Raw genomic sequence first — 20,547 nt, forward strand, 5'->3', positions numbered from 1 at the left:
GACATGCAGCACATTTGGCATGACTTGGTACCCATTGCTTAAGTACCATATCATTGTGATGTTGTCTGTAATCACCTGAAGAGGGCCTGGTTGCCAGAGACGATGTACAGTTTTTGCAGCTTAAATCACAGCCGGCACTCCTTTGACATTTATGTACTTTTGTTTGTCTGAACTGTCCCACAGACCTTGAACTTTTACTTCAACAGAAACTGCACCCCAAGCAATATCTGAGGAGTCTGTTAAGAGCAATTGCTTTGGCATAGGAAGAGAGAAAGGAAGTCCTGGATTAAGAAACATCAGATTCCTCCACCACTGTAGTTTTAGCTGTAGTTCTATCTTTAAAAAATCCCAGCACTGGGACTGGAAAATCTAATGGGTGAAGATGTTGAGTCCACGTGTTTTTTTTTTTTTTTTTTTTTTTTTTTAAGAAAACATTGAATCTTTGTCATGTGCAGCATGACAAGTAATATTAATGAAATCACAGAAGCAATAAGACCAATATTTCAGAGGAACTCTCTGTCTGAAGCCTAAGACAAGACAAGAAAAGTTTAGGAATGCTTCCTGATGAGTTTCCAATTTGTCCTGAGGTAAAAAAGGCTTTCTGCATGAGAGTGTCTCTATAAGGCACCCTAAAAATACAATCCTATATGACAGAGTCAGGAAAGATTTCTATACATTTATCTGAAACCCCAGACAAGTTAGGAGGGGTCAAACCTTTGTTAAGGACATCTGGCATCTTGGCAAAAAGTCTGCAAAAATACGCAAATTATCAAAATAAGGGACATGTGGATATCTTGCAGTCTACAATTTACCAGTATAGGAGTTAGACACTTTACACACATACTCTTGATTTTGTAGATACCCAAAAAGGTAATGCAGATAATTCATAATGTGACTCAGATACCCAAAATCTTAGGAATTACCTGAATTTGCATGCTACTGGAATGCGACCATAATCTTTAAGGTCTAAGGTTACCATAACACAGTGATTTGGGAGTAGGGTTTGCAATGACTGGTGTGTCAACAATTGAAATTTGGAACTTCTGCACAGAGACTGAGGAAGGAAAAAGCCAAAACTGGTCTCTGCAAGTGCTCTTTTTCTGAGACCGGAAACATTCTGAAATAAAAGCCTCTTTCTAAGTGTTCTGCAGGAACATGTTCTTTGACACCTGTTTTTAAGTGTTGGAGCACTTGAGAAACAACTCTGTCTGATTTGGAGTGTGAGGGGGGAATCCTCATGAAAGAAAGAGGCAACTTCATACATTGCCAACTGCAACCCTTCTGAATCACCTTTAAAACTGACCTGTCTGAAATTATAAATATCCAACAACTGGGAAACAGTCCACCCATCACAGTCTGAAATTATCTGATACCAAGCTAGAGCACTGAGGGACAATTATTTGACAGCAAAAGGGATAATGGGAAAAGGTGACCAGGTCTGTGGCATAGTCATTCTGTTCTGAAGCTGGTGCCTAATCCTTTTTTGGAGAAATTAGCTCGGGATTGTTATTCTTACTGCCATTTTTTCTAGGTAACTGCTTGTTATTAGGCTGAGTTCTCAGCTAATTCTTTCCATCGAAAGGGCTAGAGGCTTTAGAAGGGAACAATTGGGGATCTGAAAAATCCTGTAAACTCCCTGCATTAACTTACCTCTGTCATCCCATTGTTTGAGTATGTGTGTAGCAGCAGGCCCAAACAATGAGTCAAGATGAGATCTCAAAACTAATGACTTTAAATCACTGAAAAGCTTTGGTTAGCTACTCAAAAAAATCTCCTGAAAAAACTTAGCTGAAGCAGAAGTCCTGGAAACAGTATCTACACAATTTTATATGCTCTTTAATGCATGTTTGCGAACTTGAAACAAATTAGACACAATATGAATCACATGAGACCTACCTTTAGGTTGAGGGAAGAAGAAAGAAGAATAAATTTCTTTCAAGCTTTTAGCATGCTTCAGAATTAACTTCCACATACAGCCCTGTTAGTTCTGGATTCAGATGTTAGTGTGTCAAAAAAAAGTCTCTTACCTTGTCTGTCTAAACATCTCCCTTCCTTATCCCCTCGAACTGGATTGGAGAAGGCAAGATGCATTTTCACTCCTTGAGCCATAGGAGTTATGACAGCAGGATAACCTACAAGGTGATAATAGGGAAATGTACTTGCATATGAAACTATATAGTTTCTCACCACATCAGTTCCTAAAAAAGCAGATAATCAGGAACATTACAGGCAGCTTTTAATGCATCCTCCAAAACAGGCAAAATAGGAAGAACAGGTTCTGAAATAGGGACTTCCTGTTCAAGTAAATCACACAAGCAAATCTGCACAACTCGGGAAAATCTGTCTGTTCCCAAGAAAATGTGCCCCTCAGTCTGGAAACAGTCTGAGAAAAGAAAAGCTTCCATTGATACCACTTCAGACTCACTATCCACAGATCAGAATCTTGGGATGTAGAATCTTTGGGTGAGCTAACTCTGTCTCTGTCAACATCAGATTCAAAGTAAAATTCATCCTCTTCCTTATAAAGTGGAGTAGCAAAATTAGCAGAAGAATAAACCACGCACAGTTGACTAACTGTAATAAACTCATGACTAGGGTAATAACATCATTTTCACAGACAGGAACAATTTATTTTTTTTTTCAATGTGATTAATTTACTGTTTCTTTTTTCTGTGTACATCCCTAAGGGGTGAATGGCTAGGAGACAGCATATTATCTCAAACAAAAGGTCTCTTTCCCTGGACACTTCGAGAAGACCCTTTTGAAGTCTCTCCCATAGCCAAAATATAGAAGTTATGTTCTTACCATAACGTTCCATGTTAGTTGTCTTCTTCTCGCCTTCTTCTTGCTGGATGGGTTCGGAGCCGACCTCGGCTCCGACTCGGCCACTCTAAAGCTCGAGAGTTGGTTCCACCGGCTCGAGGCTCCCCTTATATCCCACAATGCTAGGCGAGAGTTACCTCAGATCTCGTTTGTAAGCTAACCCCAGCTTATGATAGTAACAATATAAAACAGAATAGCTATAACAGAGTCCACCTCTAACAACAGGAAGAAGAAGGGTGACCTACATCCTGAAACAAGAAATATGCATAATAGCATATAGCTAAAAAAGAGGTGGTAGAAAGAGAGGTCACGATCACAACTCCTCTAGGTCTGTCCAGGCCAGGGGAAGGAGGGTGGGGCCTTAAGAAGAAGGCGAGAAGAAGACAACTAACATGGAACGTTATGGTAAGAACATAACTTCTATATGTTAAGTTGTCTATCTCGCCTTCATTCTTGCTGGATGGGACCGCGTCCCTAGCACCTTGTCCCGGGTGGCCTAACGGAACAGACTCCTGAGAACAGTGGAACCAAAATTAGCTCTATGCCTAGAAGCTAAATCCAACTTATAATGGGAAATAAAAGTGTGAGGAGTAGCCCAAGTAGCCGCTGCACAAATGGTGTCAATAGGCAGTCTGTCTTGGAAGGCTAGAGAAGTAGCCAAAGCTCTGGTGGAATGGGCTTTAGGTTTATTAGGCAGTTTTGGTGTCTAATCTCATAAACAAGGGTAATCAGAGATGTTAGCCATCTGGATAAGGATACCTTTGAAACTGGAAGTCCCTTTCTGCTTTCCGATAGGAGACAAACAGCTGATCAGATTTTCTGAATAGTTTCGTCCTGTCCAAGTAGTACCTTAATTGACGATGAACATCCAGGTAGTGTAATTTTGTTCAGACCTATTTGAATACTCCGGGAAAAAGACAGGAGGTCAATGCATTGGTTTAGATTTGATGTTGAAACTACCTTAGGCAAAACGGACGGGTTAGTTCGTAAGGAAACTCTGTCCTTATGAAATACAAGGTAAGGAGAACGACAACTGAGTGCTTGAAGTTCTGAAATTCTTCTAGCTGATGTGATAGCCACCAGAAAGAGAGTTTTCCATGATAATAACTTTAAGGAACATGAAGCTGCAGGTTCGAAAGGGGAAAGAATCAAAGAAGCAAGAACTAAATTTAGGTCCCAAGGAGAAGGAGGATTTCTTACAGGAGGTCTGAGAAGAAAAACTCCTTTCAAAAAGGCTTTGCAGAGTTTGTGGGACATTAGGGCAGATTCAGAAATACCCACATGGAAATTAGAAATAGCTGCCAATTGAACCTTAAGAGTAGATGGAGATGAACCTGCATGGAAGAGTTCAGCTAGAAAATCAAGGACTAGTTGGATGGAAGCGGTGAAAGGATCTATGTCCTTTCCTTGTGCCCAATATGAGAAGCGTTTCCACTTACTCAAATAAATCTTTCGAGTGGAAGATTTATGGGAAGCTATCAAAATATCTCTAACAGAGTGAGATAATTGAGGAAGCCTGGCTACGGTTGGAAGTGGAGGAACCAAGCAGTGAGGTTCAGAGAGGGGAGGGAGCGATGAAACTGACCCGACTGATGGATCAAAAGATCTGGAACTAGGTCCAGATTCCACGGTCGCTCCAAAAGAAATCGATGTAGAAAGGGGAACCACACTTGTCGAGGCCAGTAAGGAGCAATGAGGATCAATGAGGCCTTCTGAGCGATAGCTTTCTGTATTACTTGAGAGATCAGTGGGAAAGGAGGAAATGCATACAGAAGTCCCCGGGCCAAACTTGGACTAGCGTCCCTGCTGGGTTGGCCTGGTAAAGGGAATAGAGTGAAGTACTCTCTGCACTTGCTGTTTTGGGGAGTAGCAAAAAGATCGCAGCAAGGCTGACCCCACTTGAGAAATATCTCTCTCACTACAGAGTCTTTCAGAGACCACTCGTGAGGCATGAGAATAGCTCTGCTCAACTTGTCCGCAATGTGATTGGACTTCCCGGGGATGTGCGTTGCTATCAGAAAACGCTGAGAAGAAATCGCCCATTGCCACAGTCTGAGTGCTTCTCGACACAGGGGTATGATCTGGTTCCGCCTTGTTTGTTGATGTACCACACTACAGACATATTGTCTGTCTGGATTGCAATCGTTCCCAAGGGAAGAGAGTCTTGAAGGGCTTGCAACGCTAAAAGCACTGCTCTCATCTCCAGAACATTTATGTGCAAGTGGCATTCGTTTGGTTGCCATGTGCCCTGGACTGTCCTGCCCTGATAATGCCCCCCCCACCCGATCAGGGAGGCATCCGTTGTCAGAGTAGCAACCGGAGGAGGTGGAACAAAAGGTCTCCCAACAGGAGCTGGGGAAGACATCCACCACATGAGATGCTTTTGCACGCTTGCGTGATCATAATGGTGTGAGACATTGGAAGTTCCTGGTATGACCATTGAGAAAAGAGCATCCACTGAAGGATCCGCATGTGGTATCTGGCCAATGGGAGGAGAGGTATGGCGCTGCCATGATTCCCAACACCTTTAGAACTAACCTGGCCTTGGCTCTGTTGTTGTTGAGAAGAAGTGACACCAATCTTTGAATGTCTGATATCCTTTGGTTCGTTAGTGTTGCAGACATGTTTACAGTATCTAAATTTGCGCCTATGTAGGTAATAGTACGACAAGGCGACAAAACAGACTTTTCGCAATTTATTGAGATACCCAGTTCTTGACAGATGCGAAAAGTGTAATCTCTGGCCATCAAAAGGAGATGCTTGGTGGGAGCTGTGAGGAGCCAGTCGTCCAAATATGGAAACACCTGGAATCCTTGTCGTCTCAGGTGAGAAGCTACCACTGCCATGCATTTGGTAAACACCGGGGCAGTGGTGAGACCAAAGGGCAGGGCCCTGAATTGAAAATGACTGGTTCCCAGCCTGAAGCGGAGGAATCTTCTGGAGCGCCTGTTCATTTTATGTGATAGTACGCGTCCTGAAGGTCTATAGAGCACATCCAGTTTCCTTTTCCCAACAGGGGAAGAATGGATTGCAGCGTGACCATCCGAAATCTTGTTTTCTTGACCGATCTGTTCAAGATACTGAGATCCAAAATTGGTCTCCAGTCCCCTGTTTTCTTTGGAACTAAAAAGAACCTTGAGTAGATTCCGGATCCTAGTTGGTCTGCTGGCACTGGCTGAATAGCTCTTTTTGCAAGCAGTTTTGAAATTTCCAAAGCTGCTATATCCCTTTGAGCGGGTGGAACATCTGGAAGGGATTTTTTTGACCGACTTGGAAAACGAAGAAAGGGAATAGAATAACCTTCGGAAATGATGGACTGTACCCATTTGTCTTTTGTCAAGGAAAGCCAGGCTTCTGGATACAGTGACAATCTTCCCCCGACTGCCTCCGAAGATGGGCAGCCGGGCAACACCTCAGGGATGCTGAAAGGGCTTATCGGAAGACGTTTCTCGATTGCCCTGGTTCTGCGGACCCCCTCTGCCTCTAGGGCGATGTCTACCATTGTTGTTCCCCCCTCTGCCTCTGGCGGGGAACCGACTCTGTGCGTCAGGCGAAGTCCCTTGAGATTGTTTACGGAACCACATCTTTCCCCCCTTCTGACCTTTGGGGTAAGGCCTCGAAGGGGTGGAAAAACGGACTCCGACGGCAGAAAGGGTCTTGCCATCCGTCTCGCACCTAGTCAGGGTTTCTTTCACTTGTGGACCAAAAAGAGATGATCCATCAAAAGGGGAGTTTGTGAAAGACGTCTTGAAAGGTTCCAAAATTGCATAGCCGCATCCAGGCGTGCCTACGTAAGGCTACCCCTGTTCCTGTGGCTCTGCTCGCTCCATCGGCCGCATAAGAGAGGAGGCGCATGGAGGAGTTGGAAATAGAATTAAGGATAGCCAGCTGCGTGTTCATTTTTCTTGAAACCCGCAGCTGTAGGGTTCTTAGCATTTCACTCGCTTCTTTGATCAAGTCCCTTTGAAGACGAGTGAAATGGCACAGGTAATTCAGCCAACGATAGTAAATGTCGCTGAGGAGAACATCCGCTTCCGCACCTATCCATGGACCTAGATTCCTTGTTAGGTGGATGGACAGGCACTGAAGGATCAGCCAGTTCCTTCTTTGTGGCGGCAGCTACCACCATAGCATCCACAGAGACTCCTTTTGATAAAAATTCCTTGTCTGCTGGAGCTGTGATGAATTTGGAGGGTCTCCTGGGAGTGGGGTCCACTGAATCAGGAGCCGTCCATGCCTTTTTAGCAACCACCTGCATGAGGGGGTCGAAGGGAACACCCAGGAGGTGGAAGGACGAGAGCCAAACGCCACAAGATACACAGATTCGTCCTCAGAAGGGTTGAGGGCTGGCCAATTTCCCCTCTGTTTAAGGATCTCCAGAATGTCTGCAAATGAGACATCTTCAGAAGGGGAACGGGGAACCCTCAGAATCATCCAGATCTGTGTCGGACGTGATAGACTCAGGTGAGTCAATGTGCTTCCTCTTGCACTTCCTCTTCCGAGGGGCTCTTCTGCCAAATCAGGAGAGGCCTCGAAGAGGATGAAATCCCCACAGGGGCTCCTGAGGAGTTGGCTCTCTGCGGTCCGGGATGAGGGAGTGAGTCGACTTACCCTGAGGCAGCATAGAGGGAGGGGCTGACGGAGCCGACTGTGGAGTAGAGCCAGGCTCTAACACACTCCGCATGACCTCGAAAGCACCCCTGTCAGGCAGAGCCAGAGGTCCCCGCTCCGAGGAGCTAAAGACCCCCTCGGCACCGACAGTGATGGCCCCGAGGCCGATGTCGGAGCCGAACTCACCAGCGCCGAAGCACCGAGAGGGAGAGGGGGGCCGGACAAGGGTCCGATGCCACTCACCCCCCCGGAGCCGACGAGGGAAGTCCGGCGCCGAGATTCCTCCATGGAAGAAAACGGAGCCGACGACGGAGCCGAAGACAATTGTCTCGGCTCCGAGGTGACCACAGTCTCGGTTCCGACACGACCCGGCTCCGAGCTCAAGAGAGTCGAAGGAGGAAGGAGTTGATGGACCGGGACAGGCACCGACTGATGAGTCGGGCTCTGAAGCATCTGGGCCAGTGCCTCAGACTTGAGTAGTCGACTCACCACCCTCTGAAGGTCATGATCAGACAACCTCGATGACCTAGAGGAATGAGACCTTTGGCTCCGTTCAGACAGCAGGGGAGATCCTGGAGCCGAATGAACGGAGCAGAGCGAAGGTCACCTAGACCTCTTTCTGGTTGAGGGCGCGGAAGATCTTGTCGGAGCCGACACGGGTACCCCGATAACCTCGGCTCCGGCCGGAGCCGAGGGAGCCACAGAAACTGTGGACTGAGTCTTATCGGCTCCAGCCGGAGCCGATAAAGGCAAAGGTTGAACAACCTGAGGTCTCGGCTCAGAAGCCGGAGCCGAAGACCTCGATGCCTTGGAGGGCTTCCCTGTTGAGACAGACAGGGAATCCTCAGGCTTCAACAAGCCTCTCAATATGAGCTTGTTTTTCCTTTCCTGCAGGACCCTGGGGCTGAAGCCATGGCAGACAGCACAGGAGTCCTGCAGGTGCAAAGGCCCCAGACAATAGACACAAGAAGTGTGAGCGTCTGTCAGAGACATTTTCTGACAGCACGCATCACACTTCTTGAATCCGGAGACCTTAGCTTCTTTAGACATAGCCTAACTGGTGAACACAATCACACACTCAAACACACCAGTTATACCCTGTCAAAATAACAACTATATTAAAAATATAGTAAAATTAAGTACAACAAACAGTAGTACACTACACAAACACTCCCTAGGGAAGGGAAGGCCAAAGGCCCAAGGGAAGAACTAAAAGTTCTTTTGACAGAAACGGGAAGAAAATAGGTTCTGGGATAGAGTTTAATAAACTACACTAATTTAGGAATAATTAAACTAAAAAAGGGGAAACAAGAGTAACTTTTTATAGAAAAAGCTAAAACTTACCAGGAACCGGTAGAAAACCAACCTCGAAGCTGTAGCGGCAAACGAGATCTGAGGTAACTCTCGCCTAGCATTGTGGGATATAAGGGGAGCCTCGAGCCGGTGGAACCAACTCTCGAGCTTTAGAGTGGCCGAGTCGGAGCCGAGGTCGGCTCCGAACCCATCCAGCAAGAATGAAGGCGAGATAGACAACTTAACATGGATGGTTCTCCCATGCCCAAGTAGGGCAATGAAAAGCCACAGAGGACATGCCTGACCCCCTGTACATAGTGGCTGGCAAGGCTACACCAGAGGAATTCGAGGAAATAGGTAAGTGGTTTGAGAAACCAGCAGTGGCTACTGCAGAGTCATGCACTATTGACTGAGGCAATAACCCACATGGGAAGCACCAACTCATGTTTCAATTGTTTTATATTTTTAGATACATTAGGACAAGGACCAGCATGTCTGAGGTAAGTACCCATACTTTAGCCAGGAAAGAAGCCTGTTTACCAGTAAGGTATCCCTGAAGGAATTGGTCATGAGGTAAGCTGCCGCAAGTAAGCATGAACAGCACACAACCCTTCCAGTCCAGTCAGTTTTACCACACAACAAAGTAGCACAAGCAGCACACAAGAAACCCCTGACAACATAATTAAATAAGTTAGCTGCCTGTAAAATCAAGTAAAACCAATGCAAACCAAGTATATGAAGAAGCACTGAGGAAAAAATCTTACTATTCTCCTGGAAAATATCTTCTGGCTGTTTAAAAACACTTTAATAACAATAATTAAACTTAAAAATAGTCCTAGGGCACCAAATGAAACCCAAATCCTAGAAAGGAATCCCTAGCGAGGCAGTTAACGATAATTGAGGAATGATTACTCAGCTTGCCTCTTCTGCTACGATTTTATTATTTTTGCTACTTGAAAACATCACTATTTAACTGTTTTCTGCTAGTGAACTGCTTATTGTCTGTTGGGTTTTTGCAGTGTTTACAGTTATTGTACTGTCAATTCTCTGCTATGCACTTTTTTCCACTTCTTCTGATCACCATAAACCCACTTTTTCCCCCATTTTCTACATAATGTCAGAGTGTTGAATCAAATGTCACCATCTCTCTCTATTCGTTGCTACTCTCCTACCTTCTTCAACAGTCATACTGGATTGTTGCAGGTCTTCTCTCATACAATCCGTCCTTTTGCTGGATGCCCTAGCTTCCTCTTGCCTTCTTCCTGTCTCTCCTGAATATTCTTCACCAAATTGCTTTCTGCTTTCCTGCAAGTAATCTGATATCTGATGATCTCTGCAATTGGAGCTACTACAGTTTCTGCTCTAATATCCTAATTTCTTAGTCTGTCCCATAGTATCAATCCTGCCACCTGTCTCAAATGCATAATCTAAATCACCTCTCGATCCCTCAACTGTTCTGCTTTCACTGCCCAGGTTTCTGTATCATGCAGCACTAGTAGTCACACCACTTTTTGTGCACCTTATGTTTTGGTTTCTTTGGCATTCTTCAGTCAAATACTATAGCTGATACTCTGTGCCATTTGGCTGCAGCCCCTCTGATTCTAGCTTTGACCTCCTCATTCAGATTTCCCTTCTCCTCAGCTACCATTCCAGATACTTGAAGCTGTCTATTAACCTGTTCCCACTATTTTCCCTTCAGTCTCAAGTTTCATCTTATTCTGATCTCCCCCATTTGCTCCAGCGACAACTCTCTTGTTTTTACTCAGTTTCATTCAGTGTACCTTCAGTTTTGAATTCCATTCCCCTTTCATGTGCTGAAATTCCTGTTCAGAGTCTGCATATAATGCCACATCATCTGCATACAGTGGTTTTGCTGATCTGATCCATCCAACCTGCTTGCTAATAGAGTCCATCTTCAGTTAAAACAGCAGTGGGCTCACAGCTGAACCCTAATGCACACCAACCTTCACTGGAAACCCTTCTGTGTGTACAAACAATGTACTTGTGTCACTGAGCCCTCGTACATCGCCTGCACTAATTCTACCAGTGTTTCCAGGACTTCAAACCACTGCAGCACTGTTCAAAAAACTTTCTTAGTACCTTGACATATATCACGTTTGCTGACCTTATCAGGTTATTTGCTATTTAATTGCCATTCACTTTTTAGTTGTAATGAGCACATTGTTTTTTTTTTTTTTTAGCTAGAATGTTCTTGCTATCAGATGTTGTTGTTAAACCATTCTGTGTTGCCTTGTCTAGTACTAGACTATTTTTCTTTTGGATGCCGCATGCTACCAAACTATTTTTGTCATTTAACACTTTTTTAAGGTTAAGTCTTCACTCCCAAGTTATTGTTATACATAGCAGTTTTGTTACACTATACACATTTAGCATTACTTACTTCATCATCCCCTTCAAATTATAACCGTAATCTGTCCTATATTTTTGCTACATTACCTTACAAAATTTAGTCCCTTCCATTAATAATTATAACACAAAACTTAACTCTTACTTAAAATAACCAAAAGCTTCCATTTAGATACTTTATCTACAAACCTCATATTTCTTCCTAGTTAAACCATAGAAATAATAATTGCTGCATCTCCTTTAAATCCTTCAATAAGCCTTAAAAACGTAGCCTATTTGTACTGGCTTCTGTGCAATTACCAGGACCCTAATTTAACTAACTCTGTCAAATGCCTATTACCAAGGAGATGCAAGATGATCTTACCTGTCATCTGACCAGTCTGCTGGCAACAGACATTCTGAGGTAATGCAGGAACTATAGTATATATTAATTCCTGTATACACACACGCATTTCTGTATACACGTCATATATATAATATATAGATATATATAGATATATATATATATATATATATATATATATATATATATATATATATACACACACACACACACACACACACACACACACACACACAAACAGAGTGATGCCATACTAAAGTAAAAATGCGTTATGTACTTTGTTCAGTTACTAACTACTAATCAGGCAAGTATTACATACTATAGTATTTTAACTAACCACTAATTACTAATTAAGTATTATTAACATTAGAAAAAAGGTCAAGAAAAAAATAATTTTGACTGCTTAGGATTTCACTAATAAAGTGACTTTAAATTTAGATGAGGATAATTATTTTTTTATTACACTACTTGAATGGCCTACATGTGGGAAAGCAGGCCAAAAATTATTTATATTAACTCCAAGATTCTGACGTTCCTCTAATGATATATTAATTTTGTGGTCTTTCTCACTATAGCCAAGTATATACCTAGAAGCGTAAATAAATTGCATTAATTTTTCTATAGTTTATCTCTATTCAGCTTCTAATGTAAAGCTTTACTATAATACTCTATAATCTTCTATTATCTTTAGCATTTTCCATGTAGATAGCTTAAGCCTACTAAGACTTAGCTGAATTAATCTGCAAATGATTTGGCTTGGATTTGTTAATGTTGGATTTTTTTTTTTTTTTTTTTTTTTTTATTTTCCTTTTGATTGTGAGTGCTGTACCTTTGATCAATACATGAGGTTGATATATATGTGAAATTAACCAATGGAAGCATTTTGTATATATTGTATATAATGTGTGAATTTGTAATATGGTTGTGAAAAATAATAAAAAATGATTATTGAAAAAAAAAAAATCTGCAAATGATGTAATATATTGATTATCTTTCCCCCAAAGCATACTCCAATATATCTGAGATCATGTAAGATATAGCAAAGGAAAGGCTCAAGGCAGAAAAAAACAGTAAGGGGAAAGAGGGCATCCTTGTCGGGTACCACTCATCATCATCTTTCGGCTTTTCCCATTAGGGGTCGCCACAGCGGATCATCTCTTTCCATTTCTTCCTATCCTCTGCATTTTGCTCTGTCACACCAACTGCCTGCATGTCCTCTCTCACCACGTCCATAAACCTTATCTTAGGCCTTTTTCTTTTCCTCTTACCTGGCAGTTCCATCCTTAGCATCTTTTTCCCAATATACCCATCATCCCTCCTCAGCACATGTCCAAACCAACGCAATCTCGTCTCTCTTGCTTTGTCTCCAAACTGTCCAACATGAGCTGACCCTCTAATATACTGACTCCTAATCCTATCCATCCTAGTCACACCGAGTGCAAATCTTAACATCTTTAACTCTGCCACATCCAGCTCTGACTCCTGCCTTTTTGTCAATGCCACTGTCTCCAACCCATATAACATAGCTGGTCTCACTACCCTCTTGTAGACCTTTCCTTTCACTCTTACTGGTACCCGTCTGCCACAAATCACTCCTGACACTCTTCTCCACCCATTCCACCCTGCCTGTACTCTCTTCTTCACCTCTCTTCCACATTCACCATTACTCTGAACTGTTGATCCCAAGTACTTAAACTCGTCCACCTTTACCAACTCTACTCCCTGGATCCTCACCATTCCTCTACCCTCCCTTTCATTTACACACATATATTCTGTCTTAGCCCTGCTGACCTTCATTCCTCTGCTCTCTAGAGCATATCTCCACCTCTCCAGAGTCTCCTCAACCTGATTCCTACTCTCACTACAGATCACAATGTCATCTGCAAACATCATAGTCCACGGGGCCTCCTGTCTGATCTCATCTGTCAACCTGTCCATCACCACTGCAAATAAGAAAGGACTCAGAGCTGATCCTTGATGTAATCCCACCTCCACCTTAAATGGATCTGTCACTCCCACTGCAGTCTTCACCACTGTCACATTACCCTCGTACATATCTTGTACCACTCTTACATACTTCTCTGCCACTCCCGACTTTCTCATACAATACCACAACTCTTCTCTAGGCACCCTGTCATATGCTTTCTCCAAGTCTACAAAGACACAATGCAACTCCTTCTGACCTTCTCTGTATTTCTCCAATAACACTCTCAGAGCAAACATTGCATCCGTAGTGCTCTTTCCTGGCATGAAACCATACTGCTGATCACTAATCATCACCTCCCTTCTTAACCTAGCTTCTACTACTCTTTCCCATAACTTCAAGTTGTGACTGATCAATTTTATCCTTCTGTAGTTATTGCAGCTCTGCACATCACCCTTATTCTTAAAGATAGCTACCAAAACACTTTTTCTCCACTCCTCAGGCATCCTCTGACTTTCCAAAATTTCATTAAACAATCTAGTTAAAAATTCCATTGCCATTTCTCCAAAGCACCTCCATGCTTCCATTGGTATGTCATCTGGGACAACAGCCTTTCCATTCTTCATCCTCTTCATAGCTGTCCTTTCTTCCTCCTTGCTAATCTGTTTCACTTCCTGATTCACTATCCCCACATCATCCAGCCTTCTCTCTCTCTCATTCTCTTCATTCATCAGCCTCTCAAAATACTCTTCCCATCTACTCAACACACTCTCCTCTCTTGTGAGTACCTTTCCCTCACTATCCTTTATCACCCTTACTTGCTGCACATCTTTCCCAGCTCTGTCCCTCTGTCTAGCCAATCGGTACAGGTACTTTTCTCCCTCTTTAGTTTCCAATCTCTCATACAACTCTCCATACGCCTTATCCTTAGTTTTCACCACCTCTCTCTTTGCCATGCGCCTCATCTCCTTATACTCATGTCTACTTTCTTCATCTCTTTGACAATCCCACTTCTTCTTCGCCAGGCTCTTCCTCTGTATACTCTTCTGTACTTCCTCATTCCACCACCAGGTCTCCTTGTCCTCCTTCCTCTGTCCAGATGTCACACCAAGCACCTTTCTAGCAGTCTCCCTTACTAGTTCTGCTGTAGTTACCCAGCTATTCGGTAACTCTCCACTGCCTCCCAGTGCCTGTCTTAACTCTTCCCTAAACTCCACTTCACAATCACCCTTTTTTAACTTCCACCAATTAATCCTTGGCACTGCTTTCACACTCCTCTTCCTCCTCTTCTTGATCACCAACGTCATCCTACAGACCACCATTCTATGCTGCTTAACTACACTTTCCCCTGCCACCACTTTACAGTCTCCAATCTCCTTCAAACTGGCCCTCCTACATAGGATATAATCCACCTGTGTGCATCTTCCTCCACTCTTGTACGTCACCCTATGCTCCTCACCTCTTCTTAAAATACGTATTCATCACAGCCATGTCCATCCTTTTTGCAAAATCCACAATCATCTGACCTTCTGCATTCCTCTTCTTAACACCATACCTACCCATCACTTCCTCATCCCCTCTGTTCACTTCACCAACATGCCCATTAAAGTCCACTCCAATCACTAGTCTCTCACCCTTGGGTACACTCACCGCAACTTCATCCAACTCACTCCAAAATTTCTCTTTCTCATCCATCGCACACCCAACTTGTGGAGCATATGCACTAACAATATTCATCATTACACCATCAATTTCGAGCTTCATAAACATCACTCTGTCAGACACTCTCTTCACATCTAAAACACTCTTGGCATATTGTTCCTTTAGTATAACCCCTACCCCATTTATCCTGCCATCCACACCATGATAGAACAATTTGAACCCGTTTCCTAAACACCTGGCCTTACTTCCCTTCCATCTGGTCTCTTGCACGCACAATATATCAACCTTCCTTCTCTCCATCATATCAGCTAGCTCTCTTCCTATACCAGTCATACTGCCAACATTCAAAGTTCCTACCCTCACTGCTACACTCCTAACCTTCCTCCTCTCTTCCTGCCTTCGGGCATGCTTTCGCCCTCCTCTTCTCCTTCGGCCAACAGTAGCCCAATTTCTGCCAGCACCCTGTTGGCTAACAGTACTGGTGGCGGTCATTGTTAACCCGGGCCTCGACTGATCCAGTATGGAAATATGAAATGTTTGCGCCATAAGTGATGTGGCAGAAGTTTTACGCCAGATACCCTTCCTGACGCAACCCTCCCCATTTATCCGGGCTTGGGACCGGCACAAAGAAATGCACTGGCTTGTGCATCCCCAGTGGCTGGGTTCTTGTCGGGTACCACTAAGAACATTAATAGGCGAGGAGAACAGCCCTTTCTTTATAATGATCTTGTACTTCATGCACAGTCATAAAGAAATATAATGGCATTAATATACTGCTTAGAAATTTCTTGAAAACTCAACAGCAGAAAATGTTATGAACTCTTGCCAAAAGCTTTACTAGCTTCAAGTAAAAAGTTTCCCCTAGATATGTTAGATTGTTGATTACAATATATGATTAATTCTGTTATAAGGTTATTGTCTTGATTTTACTCCTTCCATAAATCCAGACTGAACTTTGAGATATCTGGTGTGCTATCAGTCCAAAACATTTAGCTAAAACTGTGGTGAATAATTTAATATCCAAGTTGATTAAAGATATATATATATATATATATATATATATATATATATATATATATATATATGTATATATATATATATATATATATATATACATATATATTAGGTAGTTCTTAATTAGTTCACAATCCATAATAGGTTTTAAAATTAAAATAATTTGAGGCTGATTTTAGTGATTATCTGATACTTTATTCTTTGATAGTGTTAAAATGGTTCTGTAAAACTGGAACCAATTGATATTTATACTTCTTATAAAATTATGCAGAAAAAACATCTGGGACAGGGGCCTTGCTTTGATTTTTAAGAATGCCAAAGCTTTTGTCCCTTCCTGTAAAGAAATATATTTTTGAAAGATGTCTACCAAATCACTAGGAATTGTATTTGGTTTAAATTAATTTAAATAATTTTGTTCATTTCATTGTTTAGTCATACATTGATTTACATGCATTCCATAAAACATTTAGTATTTCTTGAAGTTTACAGTAGGCAAAGTAATTAGCTTTTAAACATAATGCATCACTCACTACAGCTATGTTTTGAGTGTATTTGTCAACAACCCAACGGATCTTGCTCCATTTATCATATTCTGATTTCATTTTTGTTTCAAAAACAAATTACTTCGTAGCATGAATAGTTTTAATTTACCTTGCTGCACCATCATGTCTGAATATTTTGATTTGTCATATTTCTTGTATAAATCTTTGTCTAATATAGATACTGTTTTCTCTAGATCAAGTTCAGTTTGTTCTTCTCTCTGGGTTTTTTAGACAAGAAGCCATACTAACTGATGTCCCCTTAGAAGCACTTTAAACATCACCCACTTTACATCAAACTTGATGCCTCATCATCTAGACTATTCTCAAAATGAATTTTAAACACTGCATTTATTTAAACTGTATTTGCCTTAGTATTGCTACGCACTCAAGTGTGATAGCTCGCACTGCATTTAAAGCGTTTTTATTACTGTCTAATTGCTTTTCTACAAAAAAAAAAAACAAACAAAAAAAAAAAAAAACAGTTCTAAGCTTGTTTTCCACCTTTCCTGTAACTAGTCTAGTCCAGATACAGATTTGCTGTATCCAAGACTGCTTTGTAAGTTTCTGAGTCCCCAGACCTTTCTGTGATGGAGCGAAGCCTTCTAGCTTATCAGTGGGAGTGGTAAGCACTAGGTAACCTATCTACCACAAGAAGAGTGATTTCTGGCCCAGAAATTGTAGTTTATTGGCTGTTTGGGCAGTTTTTAATCCCTTTCAACTTTCTGGTTTAAAAGCCTGTGTTTGCACACAGCTCCACTAAGCTGAGGTAAACTATTACTGGTGCGAGAAAGTCTACTCTTCAATTTTTCCCTTACATCTTGCTAGATCTCTTCTCTCTTCCACTTTAATTAGCTTATTTACCTAGCACTTCATCTGGCTTTTTGTAGCAATTTTTGCAGCACATAGGTGCTATCAGCACAAGACGTCCTATAAGGAAACAGCTTTAGTACTTAGTAATGATGACCATTTCTCCTAGCATGTCTAAAGGACAGTTCCCTGTGCTTTTTCCTATTAACCTAGTGAACTTAAGCATTCTGAGGCAGTGCAGCAATTGCCTCATGTACATAGACAACCCTCTCTTACCTCCCAACACTCAGACTTGTGAGAGATACAAGTATATCTCCAAATTGGAAGCCACACACTCCCCAGCCAAGACCGAAAAAGCAGGTCAAGAGGAGAAGGTCAACACCTGTACCACACTACATGGAACATATAGCCCTCCAGAACACCCACCATCACAGCTCTCACATAAAAACACAAACCACACACCCACCTTCGCAGAGGCTCTCAATAAAAATCTACCCAAACAGCAGAGATCTCCAAAGCAGAAACACACTCGACCACCACAACACAGCACAAACCACAAGGCACATAGCTCACCTACACAGTGTGCCCCTCAACCTAAGCCCCTAAGGCAAAATAACTTGCCCAATACATTAATCATAGGTGACTCAATAGTGAGGCACACTGATGCCCAACTCACTAGGCTGAATAAGGAGAAGATAACAGTCAGCAGTCTATCAGGTGCCAGAATCCGCCACATAACACGCGCACTCAGGTCAATCCACAGCAAGTATAAGTATGACTCTGTCATTGTCCATGCGGGTGTGAATGACCTGAAATGCACCTCCCTGCACTACATGAAGAGAGACATGGTGGATGTGGCCCAGGCAGGTATGACCCTAGCCCTAAGCAGCATCCTACCGTCACCCAGAATGATACTGCAGTGCAAGCAGAAAATTATTGACTTCAACAATTGGCTAAGTTTCTGGTGTCATTCTAAGGGGATCCAGTATCTGTCTGCTTGGGGTGACATGACTGACAGGTCTCAATGCTTTACCAGAGATGGCCTGAATCTGTCACTACTGGGTTTCTGGGTACTGGCTAAGGCTCTTGCCACCCCTATAGTGCCTTTTTTAGGCGGTGTTCCAAAAACCAAATTACCACCATAACAGGTACAAATAAATGCAATCTGAGGGTCATGCTGCTCAACGCTAGAAGTCTAAATCTCAAGATGCACTCACTCGAAGCACTCATCAAAATGGAGAACATTGACATTTGTGCTGTAACGGAAACCTGGTTTAAAGTGGCAGAAAGCACCCCTGCACTACCAGGCTATAATTCATTTCACACCTTTTGGCCCCAGAACATGGACCAAAGCTCCAAAGGCGGTGGTGTCTCCATATTAGTACAGGATATGCACACCTCCAGACTAGTAGCCCAACATAACGCATCTGAGATACTTCAGGTACAACTAACATTGGGTAAGATGGCGATTCAGGTCGTAGCCTGCTATAAGTCCCCAACCATGTCCCAAGACTCTCACTCCATGTTCCTAAAAATCCTAGAATCTATTAGGGTCCAACCAAGCACCCTCATACTATGCAACTTCAACTGCCCCTCCATTAACTGGGAAAACTATTCATGCACGAATACACTGGCCCAACGCTTCCTGGAATACATCAATTCCAATGCCTTGGACCAGCTCATTCTTACCCCCACTACAGGAAGCAACATCCTTGACCTTGTTATTACTAACATGGGCAGCCGTTGCTCTACACCAGTAGTCAATTCCTCCCTGGTTAGATCCAACCACAAACTAATTACCATGGAAATCCACATCTCAAGCACACCCCCCGCAAAGGTAACCACCATGAAAAACTTCTCCAAAGCTGACTTAGGAATCCTAAAAACAGAGGTGGCTAACTTCAAGGCACCCATGCCAATGGAAAATAGATGCAGGACTGCCGAATCATACACCAATGCACTGTATGAACACGTACATAAATGCATGGAACTAGCCATACCCAACAGAGTCAAGATGCTCTCCTCCAAAAAAAGGAAGCCAGTCTGGTGGTCCCCTGCCATTAATAAACTCTACAACAGGAGGAAGAAACTGTTGCAAGAAACTGTTCCAAAACTGGAAAAACTCCCTTATTAGCCTCAACAAAAAGTTGAGATCCTTCATCAAATCCTCTAAAGCAACCTATGAAAGCAGAATTGCAGCAGGCACTAAAAACAACCACAAAGCCTTCTATCGTTATATCAAGAATTTCCACGACAATACCCAGATTTGCTCTGAGTTACTGCACAATGGTACCTTCTATACTGAACCAACAGATATTGCCAACATACTCTCCAACAGATTCAGTGCCAATCCCCCCCCAAAGGTCCAATCACAATACAGAAGAATGCCAGGCACCCAGCATTACTGCAGCACAGGCTGAAGCGGCATTGTCCAAGGCCAAGAATACAGCTTCCATGGGTACCAATAATATCCCTGGCTGTGTTCTACATGAACTACAAAGTGAACTGGCACCACATATATGTGCCCTATTCACTCACAGCCTCACCTCAGGCTTTGTCCCTACTGAATGGCACACTGCTACAGTCCTCCCTCTCTATAAAGGGGAGTGACTACAGACCCTGGGAATTATCGCCCTATTAGCCTGACGAGTCTGATATGTAAGGCTATGGAGCACGTCATCATGGACCTAATTAACAAGGATATAGGTAATCTTCAAACTCTGGATCCCATGCAATTTGGTTTTGTGAAAGGGAAATCATGCCTGCTTAACCCGGCCGACTTCTTTGAGTCAGTCACCAGAGCTGTGGATGAGGGTAAGGTAGTTCATACAGCCTACCTCAATTTGGCCAAGGCCTTTGATACCATTCCTCACTCAGAAATTATTGATAAACTCGCCAAAATAGGCATCAACCCCTATATCCCCAGGTGGGTTGCAAACTGTCTCACAGATAGAACCCACAGAGTGAAAGTAGCAGACTCCAAGTCAGATTGCAGACCAGTCACGAGTGGAGTTCAACAGGGATCGGTCCTGGGTCCTCTCCTGTTTGGCATCTACTTCTCAGAAGTACAGGCCAACACGGAGGGACTCTGGCTGACCAAGTTCGCAGATGACTGCAAGCTGGGAGCCATTATTAACTCCCCAAGTGATACAGACATCCTA

This window comes from Protopterus annectens, chromosome 1.part1 (assembly GCF_019279795.1).
Source record: "Protopterus annectens isolate FY-2018-M chromosome 1.part1, PAN1.0, whole genome shotgun sequence".
Taxonomy (NCBI): domain Eukaryota; kingdom Metazoa; phylum Chordata; order Ceratodontiformes; family Protopteridae; genus Protopterus; species Protopterus annectens.